Source organism: Rhinatrema bivittatum, chromosome 7, assembly GCF_901001135.1.
Source record: "Rhinatrema bivittatum chromosome 7, aRhiBiv1.1, whole genome shotgun sequence".
Lineage (NCBI taxonomy): Eukaryota > Metazoa > Chordata > Amphibia > Gymnophiona > Rhinatrematidae > Rhinatrema > Rhinatrema bivittatum.
Genome location: NC_042621.1, coordinates 279289949 through 279307021, shown reverse-complemented (window position 1 = coordinate 279307021; position 17073 = coordinate 279289949). Strand labels below are relative to the sequence as shown.

General features: G+C 48.8%; 1 protein-coding gene across 1 annotated transcript in view; it reads left to right on the top strand.

The window, feature by feature from the left end:
• The window catches only part of CFAP43 (cilia and flagella associated protein 43), a 368309-nt gene that overhangs the window by 6187 nt on the left and 345049 nt on the right, over positions 1-17073 (top strand).

Below are 17073 nucleotides of genomic sequence, written 5' to 3'. Positions count from 1 at the left end.
CTGCTCTACAGGTGAGCGACTTCCTCCCCTTAGGTAGGAGTTTTTTGTGGGGCTCTCGCTATTTGTTTGGGGGACCTTTTCTTCTGTCGTGGTGAGTACCTTCAGAGAAAGGATTTTAATTTTATCTCTACCTTATGGCTCGCGGCAGGGCATGCCGTTCATGTGGCTCTGATTCTTCCCGGCTTAATAGGTCGGGGTTATGCACTGTTGTGACGATGGGGAGGATTCATCTGTGGCTGCTCCCGCTAAACAGCATTGAGTATCGTTGTCTTTTGGACTGGCTGCAACTTCTTTTTTACCTCACCCGGCCGGCGTGGGATTGACGGCCATTTTGGATTTTGCCATGGCAGTTCCCGCATCGCAGGGGGTGGGGGAGGGTCCTCCATCTCTGTCTCCGGCCTGTTCCGGGTTGGGAATGGGCAGGGAGGGCTAAGAGGGGAGGAAATCTCTGATTTGACAGTTTTTCAACCAGACTATGCTGGTTTTGGTGCAGGTAGGCTTTTCTTCGCAGACTTTGTTTTTTTACTTCATGATGCCTATATGGCCAGACAGAAAGTGGCTTGGGGGACTACACAGCTGCAGATTCCACCAGTCCAGCCCACTGAGGGTCCTTCGGAGGGTCCCAGGAGGTCTCCTATGCCTGGTAATAGGGTTCCCTCAGCACAGGGCTTGATTTTTCGCCTGCAGGGTGATGCAGCTGGGGCGGTTGGTCCGGAGGATGCTATCATAGCTCCTGGTGGTACTGGTTTGGAGTCTGACCAAGCTCCCTTGGTGGCTCCGGTTATTCCAGCTACTGAGGACGCGGGTCAAGGGGATGATCCAGTCTCTTTTATTCATGAGCCGGAGGATCCTAAGGTGGTCCGCCTTTTTAAAAGGGAAGAGCTGGGGGTTTTGCTTCCCTTGGCTTACCAGGTTCTTGGAGTTAAAATGCCTCAGGAGAACCAGGATTTGGACGGCGAGGACCCAGTACTAGATGCCATCCGAGATCCTCCAACTTCTTTCCCTTACCACAGTTGGTTAGGAAGTTAGTAGAAGAGGAATGGGGGACTCCCAATTCTTGTTTAAAGGTTGGCAGAGCCATGGGGAAACTTTACCCTCTACCAGAACAGGATTTAGAATTTTTTTCTCTCCCGAAAGTAGATGCGGCGGTGTCTGCTGTGACTAAGCACACCACGATTCCGGTTATTGGTTTGGCCGCTTTAAAAGATGTACAAGATCGTAAGATGGAGTTATACCTTAAAAGGATTTTTGGGGTGGCGTCCCTGGGTTTGCGTGCAGCTCTTTGTTCAAGTTTCTTGCAGTGTGCTTGTCTCTGGTGGGTACAGCAGCTTCAAGGTAATTTGTCTCACTCAGCTGTGGACAATATACAGCTGAGCATGTGGAAGCAGCTGAGGCTTACTGTGCAGATGCCCTCTATGATTTGGTGCGTACTTCCTCCAGAGTAATGGCATCAGCTGCGGCCGCCCGAAGGTTGCTTTGGCTTCACAATTGGGTGGCAGATGTTTCCTCTAAGGCACAATTGGCATCCTTGCCTTTCAAAGGTAAATTCTTGTTTGGCGAGGATCTAGAGCAGCTGATCTAGTCTCTTGGAGACAAAGTCTTCAGGTTACCCGAGGATAAACCTAAGGGTAAGAGATTTTTTTCAATCACGGTCTCGTTTTCGGTCCGACAGAAGATCGCAGCCTACCCGTGGTATGCCGGGACCGCAGAGACAATATTTTTCACAGGGGCAAGCATGGGGACAATCCTTTCGTGGAGTCAGAAGGTCCTTTAGGAGATCTTCTGGTGGCTCCTTGGCAGTGAATCCAGGCTGATCCACTCCATCGTTCCTATTATAGGAGGTCGCTTATGGCACTTTTACGATGAGTGGGCCAAGATCACTCAGGCCAGTGGGTTCTCAATGTGATAAGAAACGGTTACGTTTTAGAATTTGCTCGTCCCGTACAGGAACTTTTTCTAATTTCCCCATGCAGCTATCTGGTCAAGCGGGCGGCGGGACAACTGACTCTAGACCTGTTATGTCGGTTAAATGCGGTAGTACCAGTTCCCAGAGGGAGCTCCATCAAGGGAGATACTCAATTTATTTTCTGGTCCCCAAAAAGGAAGGCTCGTTTCATTCGATACTCGATTTAAAGAAGGTAAATGCAAAACTCAAGGTACCACAATTCAGGATGGAAACCCTCAGGTCGATCATAGCGGCTGTATGCAAAGGAGAATTCCTAGCTTCCTTGGATCTCATGGAGGTTTATCTACATATTCCCATCCATCAAGACTCTCAGTGTTTTCTCCGCTTCATGATTCTGGGTCAACATTTTCAGTTTCAGGCTCTTCCGTTTGGTCTCGCCACAACTCTGCAGACTTTCACCAAGGTGATTGTGGTGGTGGCAGCTTTCCTTCGAAAGGAGGGTTTTCTAATTCACCCATATTTGGACGATTGGTTGATCAGAGCTAAGTCAGAGTCTCTATGCCGCAAGTTGGTTCATCGAGTTCTCGAAGTCCTACAGTCCCTAGGTTGGGTAGTGAATCATGACAAAAGTCAGCTATCACCAACACAAATTTTGGAGTATTTAGGAGCTCATTTCGATACTCTTATAGGCAGAGTCTTTCTCTCTCAAGATTGAATCTTGAAACTTCAGGCCCAGATCCGCCGGTTTTTGTGGTTGCAGGTACCCAAGATCTGGGACTACTTACAGGTACTCGGCTCGATGGCCTCCACGCTGGATTTGGTTCCCTGGGGGTTTTCCCATATGAGACCACTACAGATGGCATTGTTGTCCTGCTGGAAGCCAGTATCAGAAGAATATCATATCCGCTTACCTCTTGAGGGTTTGCCGAGAGACAGTCTGTCATGGTAACATAGTAATATAATAATGACAGCGGAAAAAGACCAAAATGGTCCATCTAGTCTGCCCAGCAAGCTTCCCAAGGTAGTAACTGCCGCTCCATGCAAGTTACCCACATGTTTCTCTTAAAGGTAGTAACTGCTGCTCCGTGCCGGTTACCCCATGTTTCTCTTAAGGGTAGTAACTGCCACTCCATGCCGGTTTAGCTTTTTTATTTATTCCTATCCTCTAGCCTTTTAGGGATCCACAGTGTTTATCCCATGCCCCTTTGAAATCCTTCACTGTATTCAGACTTCCAATCTCAGTCAGGGAGTGGACCTCGAAGTTCCCGATTGGATAGTGGTTACTACCGATGCCAGTCTCTCTGGATGGGGAGCAGTTTGTCAGTCCCATTCGGTTCAGGTATCCTGGTCCACGAGACAGTATGTGTGGTCTATCAACCGTCTAGAGACCAGGGCGGTTCGCTTGGCCTTGAAGGAATTTCTGCCGTTACTACGGAATTGTCCAGTTCGAGTTCTGTTGGACAACGTGACAATAGTAACATATATAAATCGGCAGGGTGGAACCAAAAGCAAGGCAGTGGCTCTAGAGGCGCAGAGGTTGGTGCTCTGGGCAGAACGACATCTAGAGAGATTAGTGGCATCCCACATCACAGGAACAGAGAATGTTCAGGTGGATTTCTTGAGTTGCACACACATGGATCCAGGTGAGTGGGAACTCTGAGACAGCCATGCAGTTAATTTGAGATTGTTGGGGTCTACCTCACGTCGACCTTATGGCGACCTCTCGGAATACCACGGCCTTCTGATTCTTCAGTCGCCGAAGACAGTATGGGGCCGAAGGGGTCAACACTCTGGTTCTACCATGGCCTCAGGGAGTTCTACTATATGTTTTTCCTCCGTGGCCGCTGGTGGGCAAGGTTCTACGTTGCATAGAAAAGCATTATGGAGAGATGATTCTGGTGGCTCCGGAGTGGCCTTGGCATCCGTGGTTTGCGGATCTGGTTAACCTGGCGGTGGACGGCCCGCTTCGGCTACCTGATGCATCTTCTTCGACAGGGTCCTATATTTTTCGACCAGGCTGCTCGCTTTTGTCTAGCGGATGGCTTTTGAGAGGAGGCGTTTGAAAAGGAAAGGTTACCCGGCCTCGGTAGTCACCACATTGTTACAGTCTAGAAGGAAGTCTACTAACCTCTCATGTTCGGGTATGGAATATTTTTGTGTCCTGATGTTCCATCAGGGGAATTTGCCCTCTCAGTGCCTTAATTCCTGAAATATTATCTTTCTTACAGGATGGCAAAATTGAAGGTTCCTCTATTTCAACTCATCTGGACATGATTCGTTTTCTTAGAGGTACGATGAATCTTCATCCTCCAGTTCAGAAATCTTATCCATCCTGGAACCTTAATCTAGTTCTTAAAGCTCTGTGTGAACCTCCCTTCGAGCCGCTCCAGAGGGCTACGTTAAAGGATTTGACACTTAAGGTAATTTTTCTCGTTGCCATTTGTTTGGCTAGAAGAATTTCTGAGTTACAAGCATTATCTTGTCGAGATATTTTCCTTCAGATTTTGGAATCCGGAGTTTCTTTACGGACGTTACCTTCCTTTTAACCAAAGGTGGTTTCAGCATTCCATGTCAATCAGTCAGTGGAACTTCCAGCTTTTCCTAACTTACCGGTGTCGAATCCTAATGCGAGGGAGAACATAAGAACATAAGAAATTGCCATGCTGGGTCAGACCAAGGGTCCATCAATCCCAGCATCCTGTTTCCAACAGAGGCCAAACCAGGGAGCTCAAACGTCTAGATGTCTAGATGTTCGGAGAGCTTTATTGCATTACCTCGAGATTACCAGTGACTTTAGGAGGTCCGATCACCTCTTCGTGCTGTGGAGTGGTCCTAATAGAGGCTCCAAGGCTTCTAAAGCCTCTATTGCACGATGCTTGAAGGAGGCTATTTCTTCCGCATATATTACATGTGGTCGTCCAGTTCCGGAAGGCTTGCGTGCTCACTCCACATATTCGCCAGTGGCCTCATGGGCAGAATCTCAACTTGTTTCCCCACGGAAATTTGCAGAGCGGTGACTTGGAAGGCTCTGCATACTTTTGCAAGGCTATCACTTAGATGTCAGGACTCCGGCAAACCTTCCTTTGGAGAGAGTGTTTTGTGAGCGTGACTCTCCAGGTCCCACCCTGGGTAAGGGCTTTGGTACATCCCAGATGTCTGGACTGATCCGGGTACATACAGGGAAAGGAAAATTGGTTTTTACCTCCTAATTTTCGTTCCTGTAGTACCATGGATCAGTCCAGAGCCCATCCAATTAGAAGGGGGTAATATTAAGGGGAGAGTCGTCAGCTCAACTGTAAGATTGTTCTTTGTTGCATTCCATGTTCTTGTTAATTGTTGTTTAATGGTTCCATATTTTTTGCTATTATCTGCTTTGATATAGATATATACTGATGAACTGCAGGTGGCACGGTTGTTAGCTACGGTGTCAGCGAGGTTTTTTTCTCTCTCCATCTGCTGATAGGGGGAGATGAACTCAGGTGTCTGGACGGATCCGTGGTACTACAGGAACGAAAATTAGCAGGTAAGACCCAATTTTCCTATTTGGTCTGCCCAACAATAATGCTTATGGTAATTATTGCTGCTCCGTGCAGGTTATTCCCATGCATTCTGTTAAGGGTAGTAACTCCCACTTTGTGCAGGTTATCCCCATGTATTCTGTTAGGAGTAGTAATTGTCGCTTCGTGCAGGTTACCCCCATGCATTCTATAAAGGGTAGTAACTAATGCTCCATGCAGATTACCCCCATGCGATCTGTTAAGGGTAGTAACTGCTGCTTTGTGCAGGTTACTCTCATGCATTCTGTTAAGGGTAGTAACTACTGTTCTGTGCAGGTTACCCCTATGCATTCCATTAAGAGTAATAACTAATGCTCCATGCACATTATCCCATGCGATCTGTTAAGGGTAGTAATTGCTACTTTATGCAGGTTACCCCTGTGTGTTCCATTAAGGGTAGTAACTATTGCTCTGTGCAGGTTACCCCCATGCGATCTGTTAAGGGTAGTAACTGCTGTTTTATGAAGGTTACCCCCATGCATTTTGTTAAGGGTAGTAAGTGCTGCTCTATGCAGATTACCCCATTCATTCTGTTAAGGGTAGTAATTGCCACTCTGTGCAGTTTTATGAAGGTTACTCCCATGCATTCTGTTAAGGGTAGTAACTAATGCTCTGGGCAGGTTACCCCTATGCTTTTCAGTAAGGGTGGTAACTATTGCTCTGTGCAGATTTCCCCCTTGCTGTTACGTAAACAGGCGGTTTTCGTGTGCCCATGGGCCTCAGCCCGGACCCAGACCTTCAGGGCCGAGCCAAGGGTTGACGGTGGCTCCGCATGGTCTGCAAGGTGGACCTGGCCACCATGGTCCCATGCAGCCTGGAGGTTGCCGTCGTTCCCTTCGCGGCCTGGAGCCGCCGCCATCTTCCAGCCATCGCTGGGCTCTCTCCGCGGCCTGGAGGCTGGCACCGAAGCCGCTCCTCTTCGCCTGAAGAAATCTGCTTAACATCAAACACAAAAGAATTAAAAAAATTGTAAAAAACGTATCTTTTTACATCAGCCTATAAGATTAGCTAACAGATCTATTTTCACACTTCATTTAGAGATATCTTCTCTCTACTAGCATATTTTAATTGATACTGTAAATTAATGTATTTTAATTTTGATTGTAATGTCGTTTTTACTATGTATGTCATATATGTAAACCGCTTAGACGGTCAGATTACTGCCCTATTCTGCGGTATGTAAAAACTTATAAATAAATAAATAAATAAATAAATAAATAAAATGCCTTTCCTGAGTTCCTTCCTCCAAGCGGCCTTGCATCGGAGCTCTCCTCTCTAGAAGCCTGTTCTGATTCTTCACTTCGTCTTAAGTTCCTTTTGTCTCCGTGATCCTGGTCTCCTCGTCTGGATGTTCCCTTCTGTTCTTCGTTGGAGCTCCTTTGTCACTTCCCTGGATCCTGACATCTCTCGTTGAATCTCCGGTATTTTGATGTCCTTCGTTCCGACGCTCCATGTCTAAGATGTTCCCTGTTCGAGAGGTCCGGATGTCCCAAGTTGTTCTGTGTCCGAGATGTCCAGCTGTCCCAAGAAGTTCCATGTCTGCGATGTTCAGCTGTCCCCAGATGTTTCGTGTTTGAGATATTCAGCTGTCCTCAGATGTTCCGTGTTTGAGATGCCCAGCTGTCCCAAGATGTTCTGTGTCCGTGGTGCCCAGCTGTTCCAAGATATTCCATCTCCAAGAGATCCCTTGGCTTAGAAGTCCTGGTGTCCCAGATGCCTCCGTTGTTCCAGTCCCGGAGGCCACAGATGTCCAGAGAGTCCTGTCATCCTAGATGCCTTCGTTGTTCCAAGTCCTGATGTTCCAAGTCCCGATGTTCCAAATCCCCTGGTGTCCCTCGTCTAGAAGCCTGACATCTATTGTCAGGTCCCGATCCTGAACAGTTCACTCACCCCGGATCTAGTCTCCAGCTGACTGCTTCCTGGGAATAAATCCGTCCTACCCAGTGTCTGTTTTCCTGGTGGCTGGAGTCCTCGTCCAGCAGGATTAGTCGTCGAGCACTGCCCGGACTTCTTCTAGTTTCCAAGTTCCAAGTCCTCGTCTGACTCTTTCCAAGTTCCAAGTCTTTGTCTGAGTCCTTCCAAGTTCCAAGTCCTCGTCTGACTCCTTCCAAGTTCCAAGTCTTTGTCTGACTCCTTCCAGGTTCCAAGTCTTCATCTGACTCCTTCCAAGTTCCTTGTCTGAGTCTCCCAGTGCCAAGTTCCTCGTCTGAGTCTCTATGCTCCAAGTCCTCATGTTCCTGCTCCTACGTTCCTTTCTCTGTCCCAATGTTCCTGTCTTGGCCTGTTCCAGTCCTCAACCTCCGTCTGGCCTCCCGCACTCACCGTTCCTAAGCGGTGCATTAGGAAGAGCTATAGAGTGGCCGAAGGGCTACTCTTGAGACCAGCATTGTGTTGCTGGTCTCTGTGGTGCGCGGAGGTCCAGCGGAGGGGTGTTCCTGTCTTGTTTCCATCCCATTGTTCCTTGCCTCTGTTCTGTCCAGCTCTGTTCTTGTTCCGCCCGTACCTGCACACCCACCTCCCCACGGGGTGCAACTCGTGCCCTACTTCGAGCTGTTCCGTGGCCTAAGGGCTTATGCTCTCCTATGAGCTAGTAACGCGCTCCCGAGTCCTTGTCATCAGCTTCCTTAGGCTGCGCTCGTAACAATTACTGCACTACCAGTTTGGTAAAGCTTCCCTAATTTCTCTTAGCATTTCACTCTCCATCTCACCATTTTGGTCAGGTGGATGGTAGTAAACTCCTATCACTATTCTCTTCCCCTACACACAAGGGATTTCTACCCATAAAGATTCAATTGTACATTTATGCTCATGCAACATCTTTATCCTATTGGCCTCTATGCCATCCCGGACATAAAGCACCACCCCGCCACCAAGATGCTCCTTTCTGTCATTGTGATATAATTTGTACTCCAGTATAGCACTATCCCATTGGTTATCCTCTTTCCACTATGTCTCTGAAATGCCAATTAATTTTATGTTATCATTCATTGCTATACACTCTGATTCTCCCATCTTACTTCTTAGACTTCTGGTATTAGCATACAAACATTTCAAAGTGTGTTTTTTGTTTGTATTTACATTCTGCTTTTCAGTTGACAGGGATAAACTGGAATATTTTATCTTAGGTGAGTTTTTAATTATAAGCACTTGGATTATTTTTATTATTAGTGGAACCTCTCTGTTGGGATGACCTAACTTTAATGCTTCATTAGTATCCTTTGATGATACCTCCCTCCAAACCATGCGCTGCTGAGCGACTGTCGGCTTTCCCCTTTGTTCTAGTTTAAAAGCTTCTCTATCTCCTTTTTAAAGATTAGTGCCAGCAGCCTGGTTCCACCCTGGTTAAGGTGGAGCCTATCACTTCGGAAAAAACTCCCCCTTCCCCAAAAGGTTCCCCAGTTCCTTCCAAAACTGAATCCCTCTTCTTTGCACCATCATCTCATCCACACATTGAGACTCTGGAGCTCTGCCTGCCTCTAGGGATCTGCGAGTGGAACAGGGAGCATTTCGGAGAATGTTACCCTGGAGGTTCCGGATTTCAGCTTTCTACCTAAGAGCCTAAATTTGGCTTCCAGAACCTCCCTCCCACATTTTCCTATGTCGGTGCCCACATGTACCACGACAGCCGGCTCCTCCCCAGCACTGTCTAAAATCCTATCTAGGTGACGCGTGAGGTCCATCACCTTCGCACCAGGTAGGCATGTTACCAGACGATCCTCACGCCCACCAGCCACCCAGCTGTCTACATTCCTAATAATTGAATCACCAGCTATGACAGCTGACCTGCCCTTCCCTCCTTGGCAGAAGCCCTGGGAGACACATCCTCACTGCGAGAGAGCAATACACCACCTGGAGAGCAGATTCTTGCTACAGGATCATTTCCTACTGCACCAGGTTGATGCTGTCCAATCATGAGACCTTTCCCCTCCTAGGCAGCACCAGGGATGCCAGCCTGGAGTTGGGACTTGGCTATTATGTCCCTGAAGGTCTCATCTGTATACCTCTCTGTGTTGAAATCTGGTGTAGTTGTGGACCCTGGACCGTAGAGAGAGTTAGCTCCACCCACAGGGAGGAGCCCTGTGGAGACTCACTATGGTAGGCATGGCCTCGGCAGAGATGAACACAGAAGAGATATGCTTTATTGTACCGGAATCGTGGGAAATACCCACAGCAAGGATAGAAGACACAGTCTGGTAGTAAGGCAGCTCAATGCAGATATCCCCAGTAGTGGCACGCAGAGCGGGGTACACCAGGGGAATCCGTTCTTGATGGTAACTCTCTGGAAGGATCCGGTAGTGGCCCGCAGCGCAGGGTATGCCGAAGATCAGGGAAAGGAATCCAGAGTAGTGCAGAAGGTCAGCAGAGCAAAGTAGATGACGGTACTTACTCCGGCGTGTAGAAGGGTAGCTGGAATGAGCGCGGTAGTGGCTCGAGGCATGGGGTACACTGGCGGTACGTCAGCTAATAGGTCGAGGCAACAGTAATGTTCTCAAAGCTGAACCAGCGATATCCTGAAGAAGATGGAGTCTCCAGGCAGGAAGGCCCTCCGAGGAGCGGATCACCAGAACATAACAAGGCCCCCGAGGAGCAGGTACCTAAGGCATTCTTAGTTCAGGAAATAGCAAAGTGAGGCGTCTCCGAAATGAAGTGGAAATAGCAGGAAGGAAGTCCTTGCTAACATGTAGGAAGCTTGGAGTGGCTGGGTTAAATACAACAGTCGAGTGACATCATGCGGAGGGGACGCTCCCGAGGTTCCTGCCATGACGTCAATAAGAGAGGCCCTGGTGCGCGCGTGCGTGCCTTAGGAAATCCCAGACTCAAGATGGTGGATGGGATCGCCCACACTGTCCCGGGGACGCCGGGGAAGGCGGCGTTTGCAGCCTGAGCCCGCCATGGCCTTGGAGAACTCTGAAGCAGGGAGAAGAGAGGTGAGCAGCAAAGGTCGCAGCTGTCTGCGACTGACGGGTGCAACAGTCTACCTCAGCTCCTCCAGGTCTGCCATTCTAGCCTCCAGAGATCAGACTCATTCTCTGAGAGACAGGAGCTCTTTGTATCGGATGCACACATAGAATTTCTCACCGGTGGGTAAAAAATCATACATGTGGCATTCGATGCAAAAGACTAGGAGGCCCCCCTCTTGCTGCAGGACTGCTGCCCTCTTTTTAAATGTGTTCAGTTCCTAGTTAGTTTTAGCTTGCTATGGGTGTAGGATTGTGTACAAATTAGGGTCCTTTAAATATATTTGTGTATTCACTATATATCTGGTAGTAACCTACAAGGGAATATTCAAACTCTGGATAAGGTATGAGGAATTTCTGAGTTTAAGTTAAAAGGCAAATTTACTTTTATTTTTATTTTTTCAATTTTTTTAAGTGTGAAAGTGACATTTGCCTATAAATTAAAGGATGAGCTAGGGGTGGGTGGGTTGGGAAATACAAACACATACACTTCTGTTTGTTGCCTGACTTTCTGACTACCTATTTAAAATAAAACGCACAAACTTCTGTTTGTTGCCTGACTTTACTGATTCTTTCCAGCCTCCAGCAAGGTAAACCTCTCCTCTCAGTGCTCCCACTATATGCAGTTCATATGGTTTGCCTGGGTCAGCAAAAGCAAGTACTGGTGCATTACCCAGACATTGTATGATGCTTCTAAAAGGAACCTCACATTCTTGAGTACATCTTATGCCAAAGATCTCTGACATCTTGAATTATTCCCTCTTATCAGGCATCCTTTCTTCTGCTTCTTTTTCATGGGTGGATAACCATGCATCAGCCCCAACAATGGACTTACAATCTTTGAACAATCTTTCACAAACCATTTGTAATAACCACTAAACCCAAGGAATATAACTCTCTGAGGTTGGGTGGACAGGGCCAGGTGGTCAGGGAAGCTATCTTATCAGGATCTGTGGCCACTCCCTCCTTAGAAACAATATGCCCAATATACTTAACCTCAGCTTGGCAAAATTTGCATTTCTCCAATGATAATTTTAGGCTACACTGTGCCAACCAATCAAGTACCTTGAGTAACCTTTCTTCATGCTCCTCTAGGGTTTTTCCAAAGACTATCAGGTCATCCAAGTATACTAGCACTTCTAATAGATTCATGTCCCCCACAGTCTTCTCCATTAATCTTTGATATATAGCTGGGCACCTGAGACCCCTGGGGGAGTGGGTTCAGTTGGTAAAACCCCAGTGGATATATAAATGCGGTCTTCTCCTTGTCTTTTCTGCAAGACTTTCACACAGTCTTACAATCTTTGATTTTCTCCGGTCTGGATTATTGTAACGCATTATTTTCAGGTTTACCAGATTCCGCCCTTTATCCATTACAATTAATACAAAATGCTTCCGCTCGGGTACTCTCAGATACGTCTCGAAGAAATCCAGATTAACTTCAAAACAGTAGTGACCCTGGCATGCATCCACGGGGCCCACTGGCAGTATCCAGCAAGCTGGGTACAATTAAAGACCCTGGTCAGCCAAGACCAGATTGAGGTGGGAGTTCTTCTTTGGCTACCCTGCCCCATGGTGATTGGACAGGACTGTCCGAACTTCAAGAGCCTATGGAATCAGCTCACAATGGTCTTGTCCAATCAAAACACTGAAGAACTGGGATTTCCTGAACTCCTTTCTTTGGAGGATCTTGATCGTTATCATAAAGACTCTAAAACTCCTAAGTCACAGAGGCAATGCCGACAGGACAAATACAGTTATGTTGCTAATAACTATAATATACTATCTAACACATTTCCCTCCTCTTCCAACCTTACATTACTTCCTAGAATTGTTACACTATGTTTTACTGTAATGTTCACTATGTTATAATAATATTTTCAAAATATTTGTTCACTATGTAAACCGTTATGATGGCTTTACCGAATAATGGTATATAAAACTCTTCAAATAAATAAATAAATAAATAAATAATTTAGAGACAGCTGAGGGAATAGGGTCCGAGTCAGGGGAAAAACAGCAACCCACTCAGAATGGGAAGAGGGGATGACCCAGGGAACTTTAGGTGGGCCCAGAGGGAGAATGAGTCTCTTAAGTGGACCCAGGAGCATATACAGAGCTGTGGACAGAAAGGTAGGCCATGGAGCGCAGCTTACAGACTCTGTTTCTCCTTATTTTGTGATGAAAGAGGATCTACTTTACTGAGTCACAAAGGGAAGTCTGGAGGGGGATTTGACAGAACAACTCCTAGTTCCCAAACTGTATTGTCAGAAGGTCAACAAGATCTCAAAACTTGATGCATACCCATTGCCATGAATGGATGAACTGATTGAGTGTCTGGGATCAGCCCAGTTCATCTTTACTCTGGACCTTACAAAAGGCTATTGCCAGGTACCTTCACCAGCAGCGAAGGAGAAGGCTGTGTTCCCAACACCAGGGGGACTATTCCAGTTTACTGGCCTCCATGGCTCGCTTGCAACTTTTCAATGTTTGGTTGACCACCTGCACTGCCCATATCAAGGTTACGCAGCCACCTACTTGGATGACATTGTGATGTAAAGCCCAGATTGGAAAACATATCTAACCTGAGTCCAGGCCATGCTAACCAGTCTGAGGAAAGCAGGACTAATGGCTAACCTTAAGAAGTGCTGGGAGGGCAAGACATTCAGTATCTTGGCTACATCCTGGGGAAGGAAAAAGTCCATCCACAGACTGGGAAGATAGAGGCGATCACACGGGTACCAGTCCCACAAACAAAGGTAAAAGTGAGAGAGTTCCTCGGCCTTACGGGGTATTACAGAAGGTTTATCCCCAACTATTCGGAGAAGGCGGAGCCTCTCATATGGCTATTGTTGAAGATAGTACCAGAGAAGTTTCAGTAGTCAAAGGAAGCAAAGAGGCCTTCTGAGTTTTGAAAGAGGCAATTTCCTTCAAACCAGTCCTGATAAGTCTGAATTTCACAGAATCCTTTACGGTATAGATCATTCAATGCTTCAGATGTAGGCTTGGGAGCAGTCATAGCCCAAGAGAAGGATGGCCAAGAACATCCTGTGACATATAGTAGCTGGAAGCTGATGTCCCTTGAGAGGTGTTACTCAACAGTTGAGAAGGAGGCCTTGGCATTCAAGTTGGCCTTAGAGGCTTTGCGCTATTACCTGCTGGGATGGCAGTTCACACTCATAACAGACCACCAACCGCTCCTATGGATGAATAGAAACAAGGAATCCAATGCGAGGATGATGACATAGTGTTGCGTCCGTCGGTCTCAGATGGCTTCGACCTCTGTGCCTCACCTTTCTTCCTTCTTTCTCCTCAAGCCTTGGGAAGATGGCTGCTGCTGCATCTTCATGCCGCTCTCTCCGGCGTCTCTGGAACGGCAATGGCGATGGTGTTCGCCATGATTTTCCTGAGGGCCTCCTAGGGTGTGCGCATGCACGCTACCCACGTCTTTATCCATGTCATGGCGGGAACCTCGGGGGCATCCCCTCTGAGTGACATCACGACATCTTGGTATTTAGCCTGCCCTTTGTTTGCTAACAAACAGCTCGATCCAGTATCGTCCGCTCGAGGATTGCCCGTCTGTAACGTGCTCGTAGCGCACAATTCGGGCGCGCAAGGCAGTTCGGCGATACAGTGTCCAGTTTCACGCGTCCGTATCGCTTCTGAAAACAGACGCATAACCCTTTCCGCACCCGGCATGTAAATGAACGAAAAAGCTGTATAATGAAGGAATTAGCTATTCCCCTGCGATACTGTAACGGGCGCTGATATTATCTCCTCCGTAACCCGCTGTTCTGCCGCGGCCTTAACCTGCTAGTTTACCGCCTCCCCCTAGTAGGAGTTAGTGTAGTGTAGTGTAGGGTAAAAACATTGCTTACCCGCCCTGGTCCCGTCCGGTCTCCTGCAGCCCCGTCCGGACCGGACGGGGCTGCAGGAGACCGGACGGGACCAGGGCAAAAAAAAACAAACGAAAAAGTAGCAAGGCTCGGGCCTGCTATGGTAAGTGTAAAAAGTGTAAAAAACAAAAAACCTGTGTGTTATATAAAAAAATAAAACAATTTTAAATACCTGTCGGAGGGCCGTGGGTCCAGGCGGCCGGTGGGCGGCGGGCAGCCATCAGCGGCATCCGGTAGTCCCTTCTCCCTTCCTCCCCTGCCTGGATGAGCGCCAAAATCGCACGGGCGGGTCGGCAGCGGGGGGGGGGGGGGGGGGGCAGCAGCAGGATCCGGGAGCGGCGGGTAGGCAGCAGCGGGGTCCGGGGGGTCCGGGGCAGCGGGGGGGCGGCAGCAGGATCCGGGAGCGGCGGGTAGGCAGCAGCGGGGTCCGGGGGTGGCAGCGAGATCCGGGGAGCCAGCAGCGGCAGCATGTTCGATCGCGCAGGCAGGTAGGTGGCAAAGTAAAGATGGCCGCCTGCACGGGAAAATCGTGCAATTGGCCGCTGAAGACGTGACGTCACGACGTTTGGCGTCACGGGGTGTGACGTCACGTCTTCAGCGGCCAATTGCACGATTTTCCCGTGCTGGCGGCCATCTTTACTTTGCCACCTACCTGCCTGCGCGATCGAACATGCTGCCGCTGCTGGCTCCCCGGATCTCGCTGCCACCCCCGGACCCCGCTGCTGCCTACCCGCCGCTCCCGGATCCTGCTGCCGCCCCCCTGCTGCTGCCCCCCCCCCCCCCCGCTGCCGCTGCCCCTGCCCCCCCGGACCCCGCTGCTGCCTACCCGCCGCTCCCGGATCCTGCTGCCGCCCCCCCCCCCCCCCGCTGCCGACCCGCCCGTGCGATTTTGGCGCTCATCCAGGCAGGGGAGGGAGGGAGGAAGGGAGAAGGGACTACCGGATGCCGCTGATGGCTGCCCGCCGCCCACCGGCCGCCTGGACCCACGGCCCTCCGACAGGTATTTAAAATTGTTTTATTTTTTTATATAACACACAGGTTTTTTGTTTTTTACACTTTTTAAACTTTTTTACACTTCCTGGTGCCTGTCATTTCAAATGTCATTTGAAATGACAGGTACCAGCGCACCCAGGTTACTGTATAGGCGCTGTTACAGCGCCTATACAGTAAAATGGGTTGCGCGGGCATAACCCTTCCCTAACGCTTCACAGCCGCGGCATGCATTTGCATGCGATTAGAGGAGAGTATCGGGGAGTTAGTGAAGAGAACTGTGCGTGCGGGGAGGAAGGGTGCGCCTGACACTACCTCACTGTTTTTACCGCGGCCTTACTGGATCGAGCCGAAACTGAGTTAGCAAGGATTGGATTGCCTCCGGTCTAAGCTGCTCTGCCGCTTCCCAGCTGCCACAGGAAGCTTTCTCTCTGCCCTTCGGGGTCTTTCATCGCTAACCTGTGTACCCGTTCCTCGGGGGCTCTTATGCTCTCTTACAGGTGCCTAACTGGGATTTCGGGTACTTGCTCCTCGAGGGCCTGCTCTTCCTAATCTGATGCCTTACTGATCTACTTCTGCCTGCCAGGATCTTCATCAGTACAGCTATCTACTTCAGTGAGTAACTAACCTTATCAGTCTGTCTCACCTTCAGTGCTCATAGTCTGCATCCGGGACTCTCTTCTACCCTGCGCTGCCTACCATCTACTCGAGTGTGGGACTGGTCTCCTCTGCTGAGGACCCCTGGACTACATCTACTGGGTTACCTCACTGCTGCCGCTCCCTGGGTGGTACCACCAAGCTGTATAATAAATACAAATTCTCTGGGTCTGCGTGTATAGAGTCTAGCCTAGTACTGCGGTTCCTCACGGGGCTCCTCCCCGTGGGAATGGCCATCACTGCAGTACCCAAGAGTCCGCTCCAACACCTCAAAACCATAACCCATAGCTCCTGGCCCTACAGCCCTTCAACTATAAAATACGCCATAGGGCAGGCAAGGAAAACAACAATGCAGATTTCCTGTCTAGAGAGGTGTCCCTAGTACAGGCAGGTGCTCATTCCAACAAGGCTGAGCTGGGGGGAATGGGGGGGGGGGGGAAATTTGAGGGAGTATACAGAAAACTCCCTCAGATTACCTTAAACATTGGGCAGAGCTGTCTTGCCTGTCCTCTTTAAAATACAAACTCACAGGGAATCCTGGGTGAAGGAAGGAGCCCCTCACCAGAGTTAAAGAACTCAGGGCCTGGAAGGTTTAGAGATGCTCCGGGGACCGGGCCTCCTTATTCTTTCTGGCTGTTTCCAAGCTGCTATTGCCAAGTTACTACAGGACCATTCTGGTTTAGGGAGGGAGAACACCACAGACTGAGCTAAACTCATGGCAGCAGGGTAGGCAGGCAGAAATGGGCAGGCTGGCTGGATTCATTGATCCCCATTTTCCGACATTGATTCAAAATTAACTTTTTCTAGTACCAGGGACCAAGCGCAGGGTTTCGTGGTTGTGCTGTTTAATGTCTCTTAAACCAGTTGGTCTTGACACTTAGCAGATGCTGTGGGTGAGGAGGAGGAGCAATGAAAAAATAGTCTTGTGACTCCATGCAGCCAAGCCACACCAGCTGAATCTAAGATGACTTGGCAACCTACTTTGGCCAGCAAGTTGATAGAGTTAAGTGGAAACAACAGGAGAATCTAACCCATCTCAGAAAGTGTTTTGGCATTCTTGTCTAATTTGTAGTGAAGCCTTGACTAATATCCTTGTTCATTTGATTTTT